Source organism: Marmota marmota, unplaced genomic scaffold, assembly GCF_001458135.2.
Source record: "Marmota marmota marmota unplaced genomic scaffold, marMar, whole genome shotgun sequence".
Classification (NCBI taxonomy): Eukaryota; Metazoa; Chordata; class Mammalia; order Rodentia; family Sciuridae; genus Marmota; species Marmota marmota.
The window spans coordinates 59643115-59655645 of record NW_025999977.1 but is presented as its reverse complement, the minus strand read 5'-3'; the positions used below and the strand labels follow the sequence as shown (position 1 = coordinate 59655645).

The 12531-nt window shown below is 52.8% G+C and overlaps 1 protein-coding gene across 29 annotated transcripts in view; it reads right to left on the bottom strand.

The window, feature by feature from the left end:
- Myt1l (myelin transcription factor 1 like) overlaps window positions 1-12531 on the bottom strand; it is a 340605-nt gene that overhangs the window by 220464 nt on the left and 107610 nt on the right. For 23 of the 29 annotated variants that reach the window (XM_048804898.1, XM_048804894.1, XM_048804908.1 and 20 more), the window contains one exon: window positions 11536-11621. The exons of 5 other annotated variants lie outside the window; for them this stretch is intronic. The gene's annotated coding sequence lies outside the window, so the exon portion shown is untranslated. Of the gene's footprint in view, window positions 1-11535; window positions 11622-12531 lie in introns of those variants that run through there. One more of the 29 variants, XM_048804920.1, reaches the window with a different exon arrangement.

The following is a 12531-nucleotide window of genomic DNA, read 5'->3' as shown; positions in this document are numbered from 1 at the left end:
TTATTAAGGAAAACATTCCAGATAGTAATGAGGAGAGAAGAGTGAAACTCAGGAGTAGCCCTGTGCCCCAGCCTGGTGGGAAGACTGCTGGGGATCCCCTGGAGTGGCAGGTGGCAGGTGATGGACGTGAGCCTGCCCAAGCCACTGCCTCTGGTCGTGAGGCACCAGGAGGGTAGCTCAAGGTCCGCTGTGACACACCAGGAGCACCCAGGCAGGAGCAGGGTGGGACCTCTTCAGGAAGGTGGCAGCTACCCATAGATCAGGCGCAGAGGCAGGAGGAGGGAGCAGAAGGGAGAGCCTTGCAGCTGCACCTGAGAATCCGTTTCCAGAGCAAACTCACAAAGAGGTGCCAGAGGCAATATGGGGATCTCAGCCAGCCGGAAGTTGGATGACCATTAAGACTTTTTTAAGGTTTGATCCGTGGCTATTTTTTTTTTAATAAAATGAACTATTATTTTAAAACCTTACACTGAAGTATTTCTAGGTAAATTTTATACTAACTTGGATTTGTTTTGAAGTGATCTGTGTTGGGGGAAGGTTGGGGTAGATACAGCACACTCCTGTCCACTAGGGCAAATGTCAACTCTTTCTATAACAGAAGAGCACACAGTCAAAACATCCCCAGAGCTGGCAGGAGGAGCTGAGGGTTTTACCTAAGGAAACTGGGAATGTCTGTGAGCTGTTTCCTGTGCTTGTTCCTTACAGAGCGTGAGCACATCCAAAAGTCACAGGGCACCCATAATATGCACAATTTAAAAATTTCCAAATATCCGCTCAAAATAAATGTTTAAAGTATTTTAAAAATAAAAAGTAAAAAGCATTAAAAAGGGAAGGAGGAGTCCTGTGTGAGTGACTGGGTAGGTGGAATTCAACCACTGAGCTGAGCAGCCAAGTGACAGCACAGGACAGGGCAGCCGGCAGGGTCCTGGGGGAGGGGTCCTGGCCTGGCTCCCGGGGTTGTTTCTTGTTCACAGGTGGGAGAATGTGTAGGTGCTTATGGAGAAGCTCGGCCCAGAGCCTTGCCCTAGAGACTAATGCCATGGGCCTTGGCGGGGGGATGAGGAGCCTATTGCACAGTAGGCTCTGGAGATCCTCCTGCGCTGCGCCCAGAGCCTCTCTGGAAAGTGCCCTGGGCCAGCTGCCCCTGCTCGCCTTGGAGAACAGGCACTGGACGAGTTCAGTCTCAGAACAGATGAGCATTGACCAGGACCCAGGGGACAGACCACGGTTTGAGGGCAGAAGGCAGTCTGCACACCTCTGAAGGAAACACTGGTGACCTCTGGACCTGAAGCTGGATGGGCAGGCTCACACAGGTCCTTCAGGGGAGCAGGTCAGCAGGGCCACCAGGTCGTATCAGTGACCTCCATGTGCAGCCAAGGGAAGCAGAAGGGAAGCTGGTGGGAGAAGGTGCTGTGGCCCAGGGAGCGGCACCTGGCCAAGTTGCTGTGGTGGGCATCAGGTAGTGCTGTCTCACGGTGCCTCTTCCTGGGCATATGGAAGTCCTGTGTCCTTAAAGCCTTGCAGAGGGATTGGAATCTGCCCTAGGTCCTGTGAGGAAGGGCTGCTGTCACCAGCCCAGGCACCCAGCACAGTGCCCACAGGGCCTCTATTTCTGGAAGGCCATAGATTCTAGATGGCAGAGCCACAAGATAAAAGAGGTCACCTTCCTGGCCTCAGCTTGCAATATGAGCAAGACATAATGTTCGTCATTGCATGTTGGTTAGGTGTTCATCGCTGTGACTAAAATACCTGACCAGGACAACTGAGAGGGGGACATTTACTTTGGCTCATAGTTTCAGAGTTTCACTCCTTGGTTGGCCGACTCCCTTCCTCAGACCCAAGGGGACGCAGAACATCATGGAGGAGAGGAGCTCAGCTCGTGGTAACGGGAAGCAGAGGGAAAGGTCGGTGTCAGACAGAACGTGAGCCACAGCAGGCCCAGTGCCCGACTACCTGCAGCCAGGCCCCGCCGCCTGCAGTTGGCAGTGGGCACAGAAGTGTTTTCAGTTTCTGTACCCTCAAACTGGTCACATCGACCAGGTCACAGCTCTCCAGTCTAATCTGCACCTACGAGCAGAGTCACCTGGGCTGTGGGGCTCACCTCATGTGCAATCGAAATGGGTGCTTTCTGAGTTCATTTCTGATTCATTTCTGAAGAGCCTGCTCTATCCAGGCCAGTTCAGAAGCCAGTGAGTTTTATGTATTGGGATCCTTCCCTCTCACTTCTACCTTCACAGATGCTTGGGCAATTTGCTTTCGCACCTTCCTGAGCTTGTGGGGCTGGGAGTGAGCACCTCCTTCCCATCTGCTGAGGGCCAGCGCTCATCCTATCTGCTGTGACATTTATTCACATCCCTAAGAGAAAATCATCAGTAGTGAATTTGTGTCAAAGATTTACAACCGAAATGGAATTTATGACTTGTTTGTAGTAGAAAAAACGTTAAAAACTCCCCCGAAACTATGAAAGCGGCTCGTCTCCCAGGCCACCAGGGCTTGGTTGGAAGGTCTGTGGCGTCATGGAGAAGTAAGATTGTTTCCTCCTGTACTGCTCAGGTGGGGTGGTATCTACTGTAGCCAGCATGACCTCGATGCCATCCCCGCACAAGACAGGCTGTTGTGACCTAACACACACACGACGATCCTCTTGTGGATATTGGCACAGAGCAGTGACCCCCGGCGGCAGAGCAGTGACACTCCCGGGTCCTCAGGTGCTGGTGCATGCAGCTGCACAGGGGCTGAGCATTTCCCCCGGGCCCTCCTTTCTCCTTGCTCCTGTGGCTTTGCTCTCACCGTCCCCCTACCCGTCATTTCTCAGGACCCTGTTTCCTTTTCTTAGCACAGCCCTTCTCATCTTGTGGGTGAATGTGGCTTGAACTCCAGCAGCGAGACCTGGGCCATCGCCACCTCCCGTCACTGAGCACGCAGGCTGCCTGGGGTTGCTGACGGCAGAGCCTCCCAAGTCTCCTTTCCGAGTGGCCCAGCAACCACTTTGGTCTTCCTTGTGTTTGCTTCCTGTGACTGAGGCCAGGCAGCAGACCTCCTGCAGAGCCACCAAGGGGTGTCGCAGACGCCCTTCCGCTTTCTGGAGGTGTCAGGGGACAGGTGGCGGGTGAGGGGTGGGAAGAGCTGGCACTGTGTGCTGGAGACTGAGTGGCACATCAACTGACACTTCATGGAGTCCTCAGTAGGTCTGAGACCTGGAGGATGTCCCACCCCCACAGATGACCAACCTGAGGATGCAAGAGATGGAGGGGACCTACTGCTGCTGCGGTGGCCGTGCTGCTGGCTCCCTCAAGGCTATCCTCCCTGAGGGCCTGACGTGACCCTGGGAACTCGAGCCCCATCCCTGGGCTTTGTCCAAGGTCCCTGTAGCCCACCTTCCCCTCTGTGGCCAAGGTCCTGCTCACGGTGAGACTTCAGCTCCTCCTGGGCCCTTTGGGCAGCCCCTCCAGCCTCTGCCCAGCAGGCGCTTCCAGCTAACCTTCCTCTCAGGTCTAGGGAGGGACCTCGGTGTGTCTGCTCTCATGTGGACACGCCCAGGGTCCCCCTTGTCTCAGAACTGCTTCTGCGTTCACAACACTCTGCCACCCTCCACTCCGGCTCCCGGCCCCTCTCAGGCTCTGGCCCCAACACCAGCACCAGGCCTCTCTGGAGCATGTTGGGAGGCCTGGCGTCCCCCCAGGGGGAGGCCCCCAGCTTGTTCCAGGAACACAGCTTCTCCCGATTGGGGGCTGTGTCCGGCTTCATTTCTTTATACATCCTATTTTATAGCTCTTTCCACAGTGTTCTGAGTGTGAGTGTGTGTGTGTGTGTGTATGTGTGAGTGTGTGAGTGTGTGTGTGCTTGTGTGTGTGTGAGTGTGTGTGCTTGTGTGTGTGCGTGTGTGTATTAGTGTGAATGCATGTGTGTGTGTGCGTATGTGTGCGTGCTCTCCACTAAGGTGTGAACATAAAGAGCTTTGCAGCAGGGGTCAGATTCTGTCTTAGTGTCTATGTCTGGCACATAACAGCTGACTCAAAAATACACTATATAAATGCAAGGGCCATGAACTTCTGTGTACATTAGGAATAATGCACTTAACAAGCCACTTACTAAAAACAGAAAATAGGCATTTATTTCATTTAGTTATAGGCAAAATCTCCTCCATTCACTTGCACCCACAAGAAACAATGAATCAGAAACACAGGAAAATAGGTGATTGCAAATGGGTGGAATTAGCGAGTATAGATTTATGAATTTTGCCCTCTGCAGGATCGTGTGGAGCAAAGTTAAGAATGTGGCGGGGGCAGTGGGCTTGCAGGGGCTGCAGATGCAAGCCGTGGTGGGCAAGGCTGAGAGGTGCAATGAGGGTGCCTCTGTACCTCACCTAGGTGCTCTCCCTGTGCACACCAGGAGACCAGACAGCAAGCAGCACCGCGACTGAGGCCCCAGTCAAAAGCACACACAGCTCAACATCAGACACCAGGCAGAGGGTCCGCACCCCACCCTTACACTGGGCGTCCTGGTCATGAACTCTAGCTCCTGACCGCGAGTCCTCTCTCTCGTCCCTTCACTGCACTACTTAGGCGGTACTGGGTGTCCACCCTGTACAGGAGCCAGGAAGGTGCTCAGAGAGGGGACCCAAATGGCTCCCAGCTGCTCTAGGAGCCCGGCTCTGCAGAGGCTTCTGTGGAGACTGACATGCTTTAGGTGAGATGCTGCGGGGGAGAGTTTGTGGCTTCAGCCAAGAGGCAGGTTCTGAGCTGCCTGTGGCCCACCCTGTGGCCAAGCCCCTTCCCATCCTTTCTTCCAGGAAAGGGTGGGGCCAGACCTGCCCTAAGCCTCCGTACACCAGCTGCTTGGCCTGGGTGCCAGGAGATCTGAAGGGTGGTGAGTGACAAGGTCAGCAGCAACTCCAAAGGGAAGGGGCTCCCCCCGCATGGCTCCCTGTTTTAAAGGCAACAGCTCCAAATTCTACTCCTCCCACGTGTCAGGGACCAGGTTTAGTGCTTCCTGCATTTAATCGCATGTACTCCTTGTAGAAGTTCTGCTAAGATGATATTGTACAGCCATTCAGCTGATGGGATGCAGACTGAGGAGCCCTGTGACTTCTCCAAGGCCACGGAGGGTGGGCAGAGCTAGGCGGTGGTCCCAGGTGACTGCTCGGAGCTCTCACCCAGGTTTCTGCTGGACACCACACTGTGGTGGGGCTGGCCAGCCTCTTCCCTCTGGACTGGCTGGAGCCCCCTGAAAGTTTTCTCCCAGCTACCTTCCTAAGGGACTGATTCTGGCTCTGCCTAGAATCAGGTGGAGCAATCGTTAAACTCACAAGCAGCTTGGCCAACCATCTCCATGGAAGAAGTCACTCCACACCGGGCAGAATGACACATACTTGTAATCCCAGAGGCTGGAGAGGCAGAGGCAGGAGGGTTGCCAGTTCCAAGCGAGCCTCAACAACTTAGTGAGGCCCTAAGCAACTTAATGAGGTTCTTTCTCAAAAAGTAAGAACTGGGAATATGGCTCATGGTAGAGTGCCTTTCAGCTCCACATCCAGTACAAAGAAAGAAAGAAAATTCACAGCATCAATTTTCCAAAATTCACCCCTTTATACAGCTTTTGAGACATTGGCTATGGCAATTTGAAGCAATTCTCCTTTGTGCCTTGTATTTTATCCCCTGAGATCTTGCATGTTCGTGTTGTTGTCACACAGTGTTTGGGAAAGCAGGCTGAGCCACGTGTAGGCAAGACCTGCTGCGTGGCCTTGTGAGGTAGCCAGGATCCTGCACTGTCGTAGGGCCATGGGCCTGGTCAGTGCTCACTGTCCTCCTTGGGCATGTATTGTCCGGGCCCCCCACACCCTGGATGTCCAGGAGGGCAGCCCCCAGGGAGTGTCTACAACCTGGTTTTGACTGCATACAACATGCAGGATGGTGTTGGGAAGGTTCTCCTTGGTGGCCAGTGTGACAAGGCCATGGAAACATTGGGGCCTTCTGCTCTTATGGGTTTCCTGGACCTCCTCGACTTCCTCCAACATCACAAAACTGTCACTCTATCCCTACAGGCTCTGTGGCAGCCGCTGCCTGGGCTGGGTCCTCATTCCCTGCCTCACATAAAACCACGCCTGTCCCTGCTGTCACCTCAGACTGTATCCCATGTCCCTGCTTCACCTTAGATGTATCCCATGTCCCTGCTGTCACCTTAGATGTATCCCATGTCCCTGCTGTCACCTCAGACTGTATCCCATGTCCCTGCTTCACCTTAGATGTATCCCATGTCCCTGCTGTCACCTTAGATGTATCCCATGTCCCTGCTGTCACCTCAGACTGTATCCCATGTCCCTGCTTCACCTTAGATGTATCCCATGTCCCTGCTGTCACCTTAGATGTATCCCATGTCCCTGCTGTCACCTCAGACTGTATCCCATGTCCCTGCTTCACCTTAGATGTATCCCATGTCCCTGCTGTCACCTTAGATGTATCCCATGTCCCTGCTGTCACCTCAGACTGTATCCCATGTCCCTGCTTCACCTTAGATGTATCCCATGTCCCTGCTGTCACCTTAGATGTATCCCATGTCCCTGCTGTCACCTCAGACTGTATCCCATGTCCCTGCTTCACCTTAGATGTATCCCATGTCCCTGCTGTCACCTTAGATGTATCCCATGTCCCTGCTGTCACCTCAGACTGTATCCCATGTCCCTGCTTCACCTTAGATGTATCCCATGTCCCTGCTGTCACCTTAGATGTATCCCATGTCCCTGCTGTCACCTCAGACTGTATCCCATGTCCCTGCTTCACCTTAGATGTATCCCATGTCCCTGCTGTCACCTTAGATGTATCCCATGTCCCTGCTGTCACCTCAGACTGTATCCCATGTCCCTGCTTCACCTTAGATGTATCCCATGTCCCTGCTGTCACCTTAGATGTATCCCATGTCCCTGCTGTCACCTCAGACTGTATCCCATGTCCCTGCTTCACCTTAGATGTATCCCATGTCCCTGCTGTCACCTTAGATGTATCCCATGTCCCTGCTGTCACCTCAGACTGTATCCCATGTCCCTGCTTCACCTTAGATGTATCCCATGTCCCTGCTGTCACCTTAGATGTATCCCATGTCCCTGCTGTCACCTCAGACTGTATCCCATGTCCCTGCTTCACCTTAGATGTATCCCATGTCCCTGCTGTCACCTTAGATGTATCCCATGTCCCTGCTGTCACCTCAGACTGTATCCCATGTCCCTGCTTCACCTTAGATGTATCCCATGTCCCTGCTGTCACCTTAGATGTATCCCATGTCCCTGCTGTCACCTCAGACTGTATCCCATGTCCCTGCTTCACCTTAGATGTATCCCATGTCCCTGCTGTCACCTCAGACTGTATCCCCTGTCCCTGCTGTCACCTCAGACTGTATCCCATGTCCCTGCTTCACCTTAGATGTATCCCATGTCCCTGCTGTCACCTTAGATGTATCCCATGTCCCTGCTGTCACCTCAGACTGTATCCCATGTCCCTGCTTCACCTTAGATGTATCCCATGTCCCTGCTGTCACCTTAGATGTATCCCATGTCCCTGCTGTCACCTCAGACTGTATCCCATGTCCCTGCTTCACCTTAGATGTATCCCATGTCCCTGCTGTCACCTTAGATGTATCCCATGTCCCTGCTGTCACCTCAGACTGTATCCCATGTCCCTGCTTCACCTTAGATGTATCCCATGTCCCTGCTGTCACCTTAGATGTATCCCATGTCCCTGCTGTCACCTCAGACTGTATCCCATGTCCCTGCTTCACCTTAGATGTATCCCATGTCCCTGCTGTCACCTTAGATGTATCCCATGTCCCTGCTGTCACCTCAGACTGTATCCCATGTCCCTGCTTCACCTTAGATGTATCCCATGTCCCTGCTGTCACCTTAGATGTATCCCATGTCCCTGCTGTCACCTCAGACTGTATCCCATGTCCCTGCTTCACCTTAGATGTATCCCATGTCCCTGCTGTCACCTTAGATGTATCCCATGTCCCTGCTGTCACCTCAGACTGTATCCCATGTCCCTGCTTCACCTTAGATGTATCCCATGTCCCTGCTGTCACCTCAGACTGTATCCCATGTCCCTGCTTCACCTTAGATGTATCCCATGTCCCTGCTGTCACCTTAGATGTATCCCATGTCCCTGCTGTCACCTCAGACTGTATCCCATGTCCCTGCTTCACCTTAGATGTATCCCATGTCCCTGCTGTCACCTTAGATGTATCCCATGTCCCTGCTGTCACCTCAGACTGTATCCCATGTCCCTGCTTCACCTTAGATGTATCCCATGTCCCTGCTGTCACCTTAGATGTATCCCATGTCCCTGCTGTCACCTCAGACTGTATCCCATGTCCCTGCTTCACCTTAGATGTATCCCATGTCCCTGCTGTCACCTTAGATGTATCCCATGTCCCTGCTGTCACCTCAGACTGTATCCCATGTCCCTGCTTCACCTTAGATGTATCCCATGTCCCTGCTGTCACCTTAGATGTATCCCATGTCCCTGCTGTCACCTCAGACTGTATCCCATGTCCCTGCTTCACCTTAGATGTATCCCATGTCCCTGCTGTCACCTTAGATGTATCCCATGTCCCTGCTGTCACCTCAGACTGTATCCCATGTCCCTGCTTCACCTTAGATGTATCCCATGTCCCTGCTGTCACCTTAGATGTATCCCATGTCCCTGCTGTCACCTCAGACTGTATCCCATGTCCCTGCTTCACCTTAGATGTATCCCATGTCCCTGCTGTCACCTTAGATGTATCCCATGTCCCTGCTGTCACCTCAGACTGTATCCCATGTCCCTGCTTCACCTTAGATGTATCCCATGTCCCTGCTGTCACCTTAGATGTATCCCATGTCCCTGCTGTCACCTCAGACTGTATCCCATGTCCCTGCTTCACCTTAGATGTATCCCATGTCCCTGCTGTCACCTCAGACTGTATCCCATGTCCCTGCTTCACCTTAGATGTATCCCATGTCCCTGCTGTCACCTCAGACTGTATCCCATGCCTCTGCTTCACCTTAGATGTATCCCATGTCCCTGCTGTCACCTCAGACTGTATTCCATGCCTCTGCAAGTACTAAAGTTCTAAGAGCGGGGAAGAGTGATAGTCCTTCTTTAAAAAGTCACTGTGGCTGTGGTGGACTATGAATTCAGATCTCTACCATGCATCAGCAGAGGCAGGTGGACCATGTCCATTGCAGGAGGCAGGTGGGCCACGTCCATTCTATCCACTTTGTGAACAAAGTTGGATTGAATGGTGGCTCACTCGCTCAATGCAGGCAGAGGGAACCTTGCTACAGAGGCCCTCTGTGCAACGGTCTCGATGCAACCTGCTCATGGCCCTCAGAGTCCCACCACGGCCGCAGCTGTCTGAGTCGTCAGCCCATGGAGACTCATGTTCTGGAAGTGTCAGTCTGTGGTCGGGTGTTGGGCCCCTGGCTGTGGGTCTGCGGCAGCCCGTCACGGCAGGAGGGTATGGCAGAGAAAGCCCATCCACCTTACAGCCTGGACAGGCAAGAGGAAGGAGAGGTAACTAGGGTCCCACTGTCCCCTTCCAAGACACACCCCCAGTGGCCTAAACACCTCCCATGAGGCCCCGCCCCTTGAAGGTTTCCCCCTACCCCACAGCGCCACCATGGGACCAAGCCCCTAAGGCACAGGCCTGGGGATGCTCGGGACCTGAGCCACAGCGCTGGGCCTCCACGAAGGCCAGCCTGAGTCGTGCACTGGGGTGGCTCAAAACTACGGCTTTATAGACAATTATGGGAAGATTCTGCTTGGCTCCCAGTGGTGAGAGGGAACCCAGGGATTAGACTCATGGCACACATTCAGGAAAGAAGTGCCTACCACAACCTGATGTCCCAACGCTACTCCTTAAGGCACCAGAGACAGGATGCCAGTCACAGAAGTCTCAGAGGATGAGCGCAGGTGCCTCTGCAGCTTGTGCAGGCCTCGCGTTGGCCTTGAGCACTCAGTACTGCCCAACAGGGAGCAGAGGCCAGTGTCCCCGGGACAGAGCCACCATGCGGAGCTCTCCTTGCTTCTCCTGCCTTCAGACTGGACCCACAGGCCCCCGGAGACTAGGTAACCCCGCTCATCTCACCCCCAGGAGAGACCCTGACCCTGGCCTGCCAGCATGATCACAGGAGGTGGACAGATGCACGGAGGGCGCCAGGCAGTCTGGAGGTCATGAGCTCAAGGCAAAGAAAGATTAGAGCCTGCAGCAGCCTTGAGGAAGTGCTCCTGCCGTACAAATCCATGTGTCTTCCTCTGTGCTCCGTGCAGCCCCCGGGAGCCTGTCCAGGTCGGCCCGCTGAGCACGGACACAGTTCTCTTTCAGAACTAGCTTATTCTTCTTTGTTATCACTTTGCCTAATTTGTGCTTAAATGTTTTATATTGAACTACACTGATAACCCTCATTTAAACATGAACATTTAACCCAATGTTAGAAGTGTCAATTCTGTCAAGCCATGTTTAAAAATTAGAATCATGAAATATTCCATTAAATGTTCTTAAAACTGGGAGAAATTAGACCAAACACAGATAGCCCACATGCCTGGAGCAGCTGCAATCAGAACCGGACAGATTTCAGAGCTGAGTGTAAGGTAACACAAACAGCTCCTTTTGTTTCTGTTGTGCTGCTTTGTGACACTGGGGAATGTACAAGTAAACCCAAGGCCTTCCCCCGGCAGCATCAGAGTGCAGGGCTTCTTCCAGGAAGGAGCAGGGCACAGACAGGAAATGAGAACAACTGCCATCCATTACGGCTGCCCCGGACCTCTTACAGCAGCGGCGCCCACCAGGCTGAGCATCTGGGAGAGGGCAGAGCCTCCTTTCTGCGGGGAGGACGGATTTCTACTATCAGACAAGCGAACGGGGATTCAGCAGACAGACATGTCAGATTGCCCAGCAAACCTTAGATAGAGCACAGGCCAGAATTCTGAAAAATCACCCCTTTACCAGGATTCTCTTACTTTTCTCCAGCCTGTGTAAAATGTGCACCGAACGTGGGCCCCGGGAGGTAAAGCCAAGCCTTGGAAGTCACCCCCAGGGATGCATTCAGATGTGGAGGCCTGGTAGGATCTGCAGTCTGGGCCATGTTGCAGTCACGTGGATGACCAGCAGCAGTCCCCTGGGGTCTGCTGACCAGCACCCCACCCACCTCCTCTCGGAATTAGTGAGCTTCAGCACCGGCTGTGAGTGGGGTCTGTTTCCAATGACTCTGAGGGGACCCTTCTTTTGGGGTTACTGGTCCCATTTCCTTGCCATTGGCCACCCCAAGGACTCTGCTGAGCACCCCAAGGCAAGCACCCATCATTCCTGCCCCATGTAACTTCAGTAGCGAGAACAACGTATGCATCATCTAATTCAACTGTGAATGGCCCTTCTTAGCCTGAACTGTCCTGGGGAGAGGGTGTGCAGCAGACTATGGACTGCCTCCCAGAGGCCAGGGAGCACCATGCAGCCAGGAGCGCTCCTCAAAGCGGCCAGCCTGGGCCCCGGAGTGCCGAAGGCAGGGCATACCTGAGTGGGTGGGCTCTCCCTCCTCCACAGAACGCGGAGACGCCTGCAGGACCACGGGGTTCACCAGTCCTCCTTCGCGTTCATTTCTAAAGGAGAGAAGAAGAGTGGACGATAACTAGCTGAACAGGGGACCGAGCCTCACCTCCGTACTCTCATGCTGGGGCACTGGGCTATTCCCTGGGAGGCAGCTGCTCAGCAGGGAGGACACTCACGCTGGATACGGAGAGACCACTCTTAAACACTCGCCTAAATCACTTTGAAATCTGAGATACTTAACTCTTTAAATGCATGTCTGAGTTGGAAGAAAATGAACACAGGTGATGTTTAGATTGACCAATTATCAGCCAATTTGTGCCATATTGCCTTCTTTAAAAACTTGGATGCAATTAGGAAACACTGTAATAAGAGATATATTTTAGATATTAACTTTTCTTTGGAAATAATGTGCTATCGTTCATAAAAAAATGTAGTCTGCTGTTGCCAAGGGCACTCCCGAATGTCTTCAGCTTTATCTCGGCAGAACCACAACCAAAGGAATCATCTTCATTAGGGAAAATCTAAAATTTATTTATTAACCCTCTGTCAAGATTTTCTGCAATATCATCTCAGTATTAGATGATATTGACTGTTATTATGTCTAAAATAAAAAAAACCCATATTATTTCAAAGAATACTGCCAAAGAAAGAATTCAAAAAAATAGATGAACTAAAATATCAGAAAGTGAGGGTGCAGTGTGTCAGAGTAGAAGCCATTGTTTCTGGTGCAAACCTCCAAATTCAGAGCTGCTCATTAAATCCAGTCTCTGGCACTGAGAGACGAGGTGTTAATGGGCAGCAGCCAAGTGTGTCGGGAAGGAGGGGACCCTGGGGCTGGCTGCCTGCTCTCCACGCAGCGGCATTACCATAAACCCTCTAAAAGACACTGCCACACTTCCCACGGGTGGCCCCGAAACAGACACAACATCCAGGGAGCCCAGCAAGGGGCTGAGGCAGGGA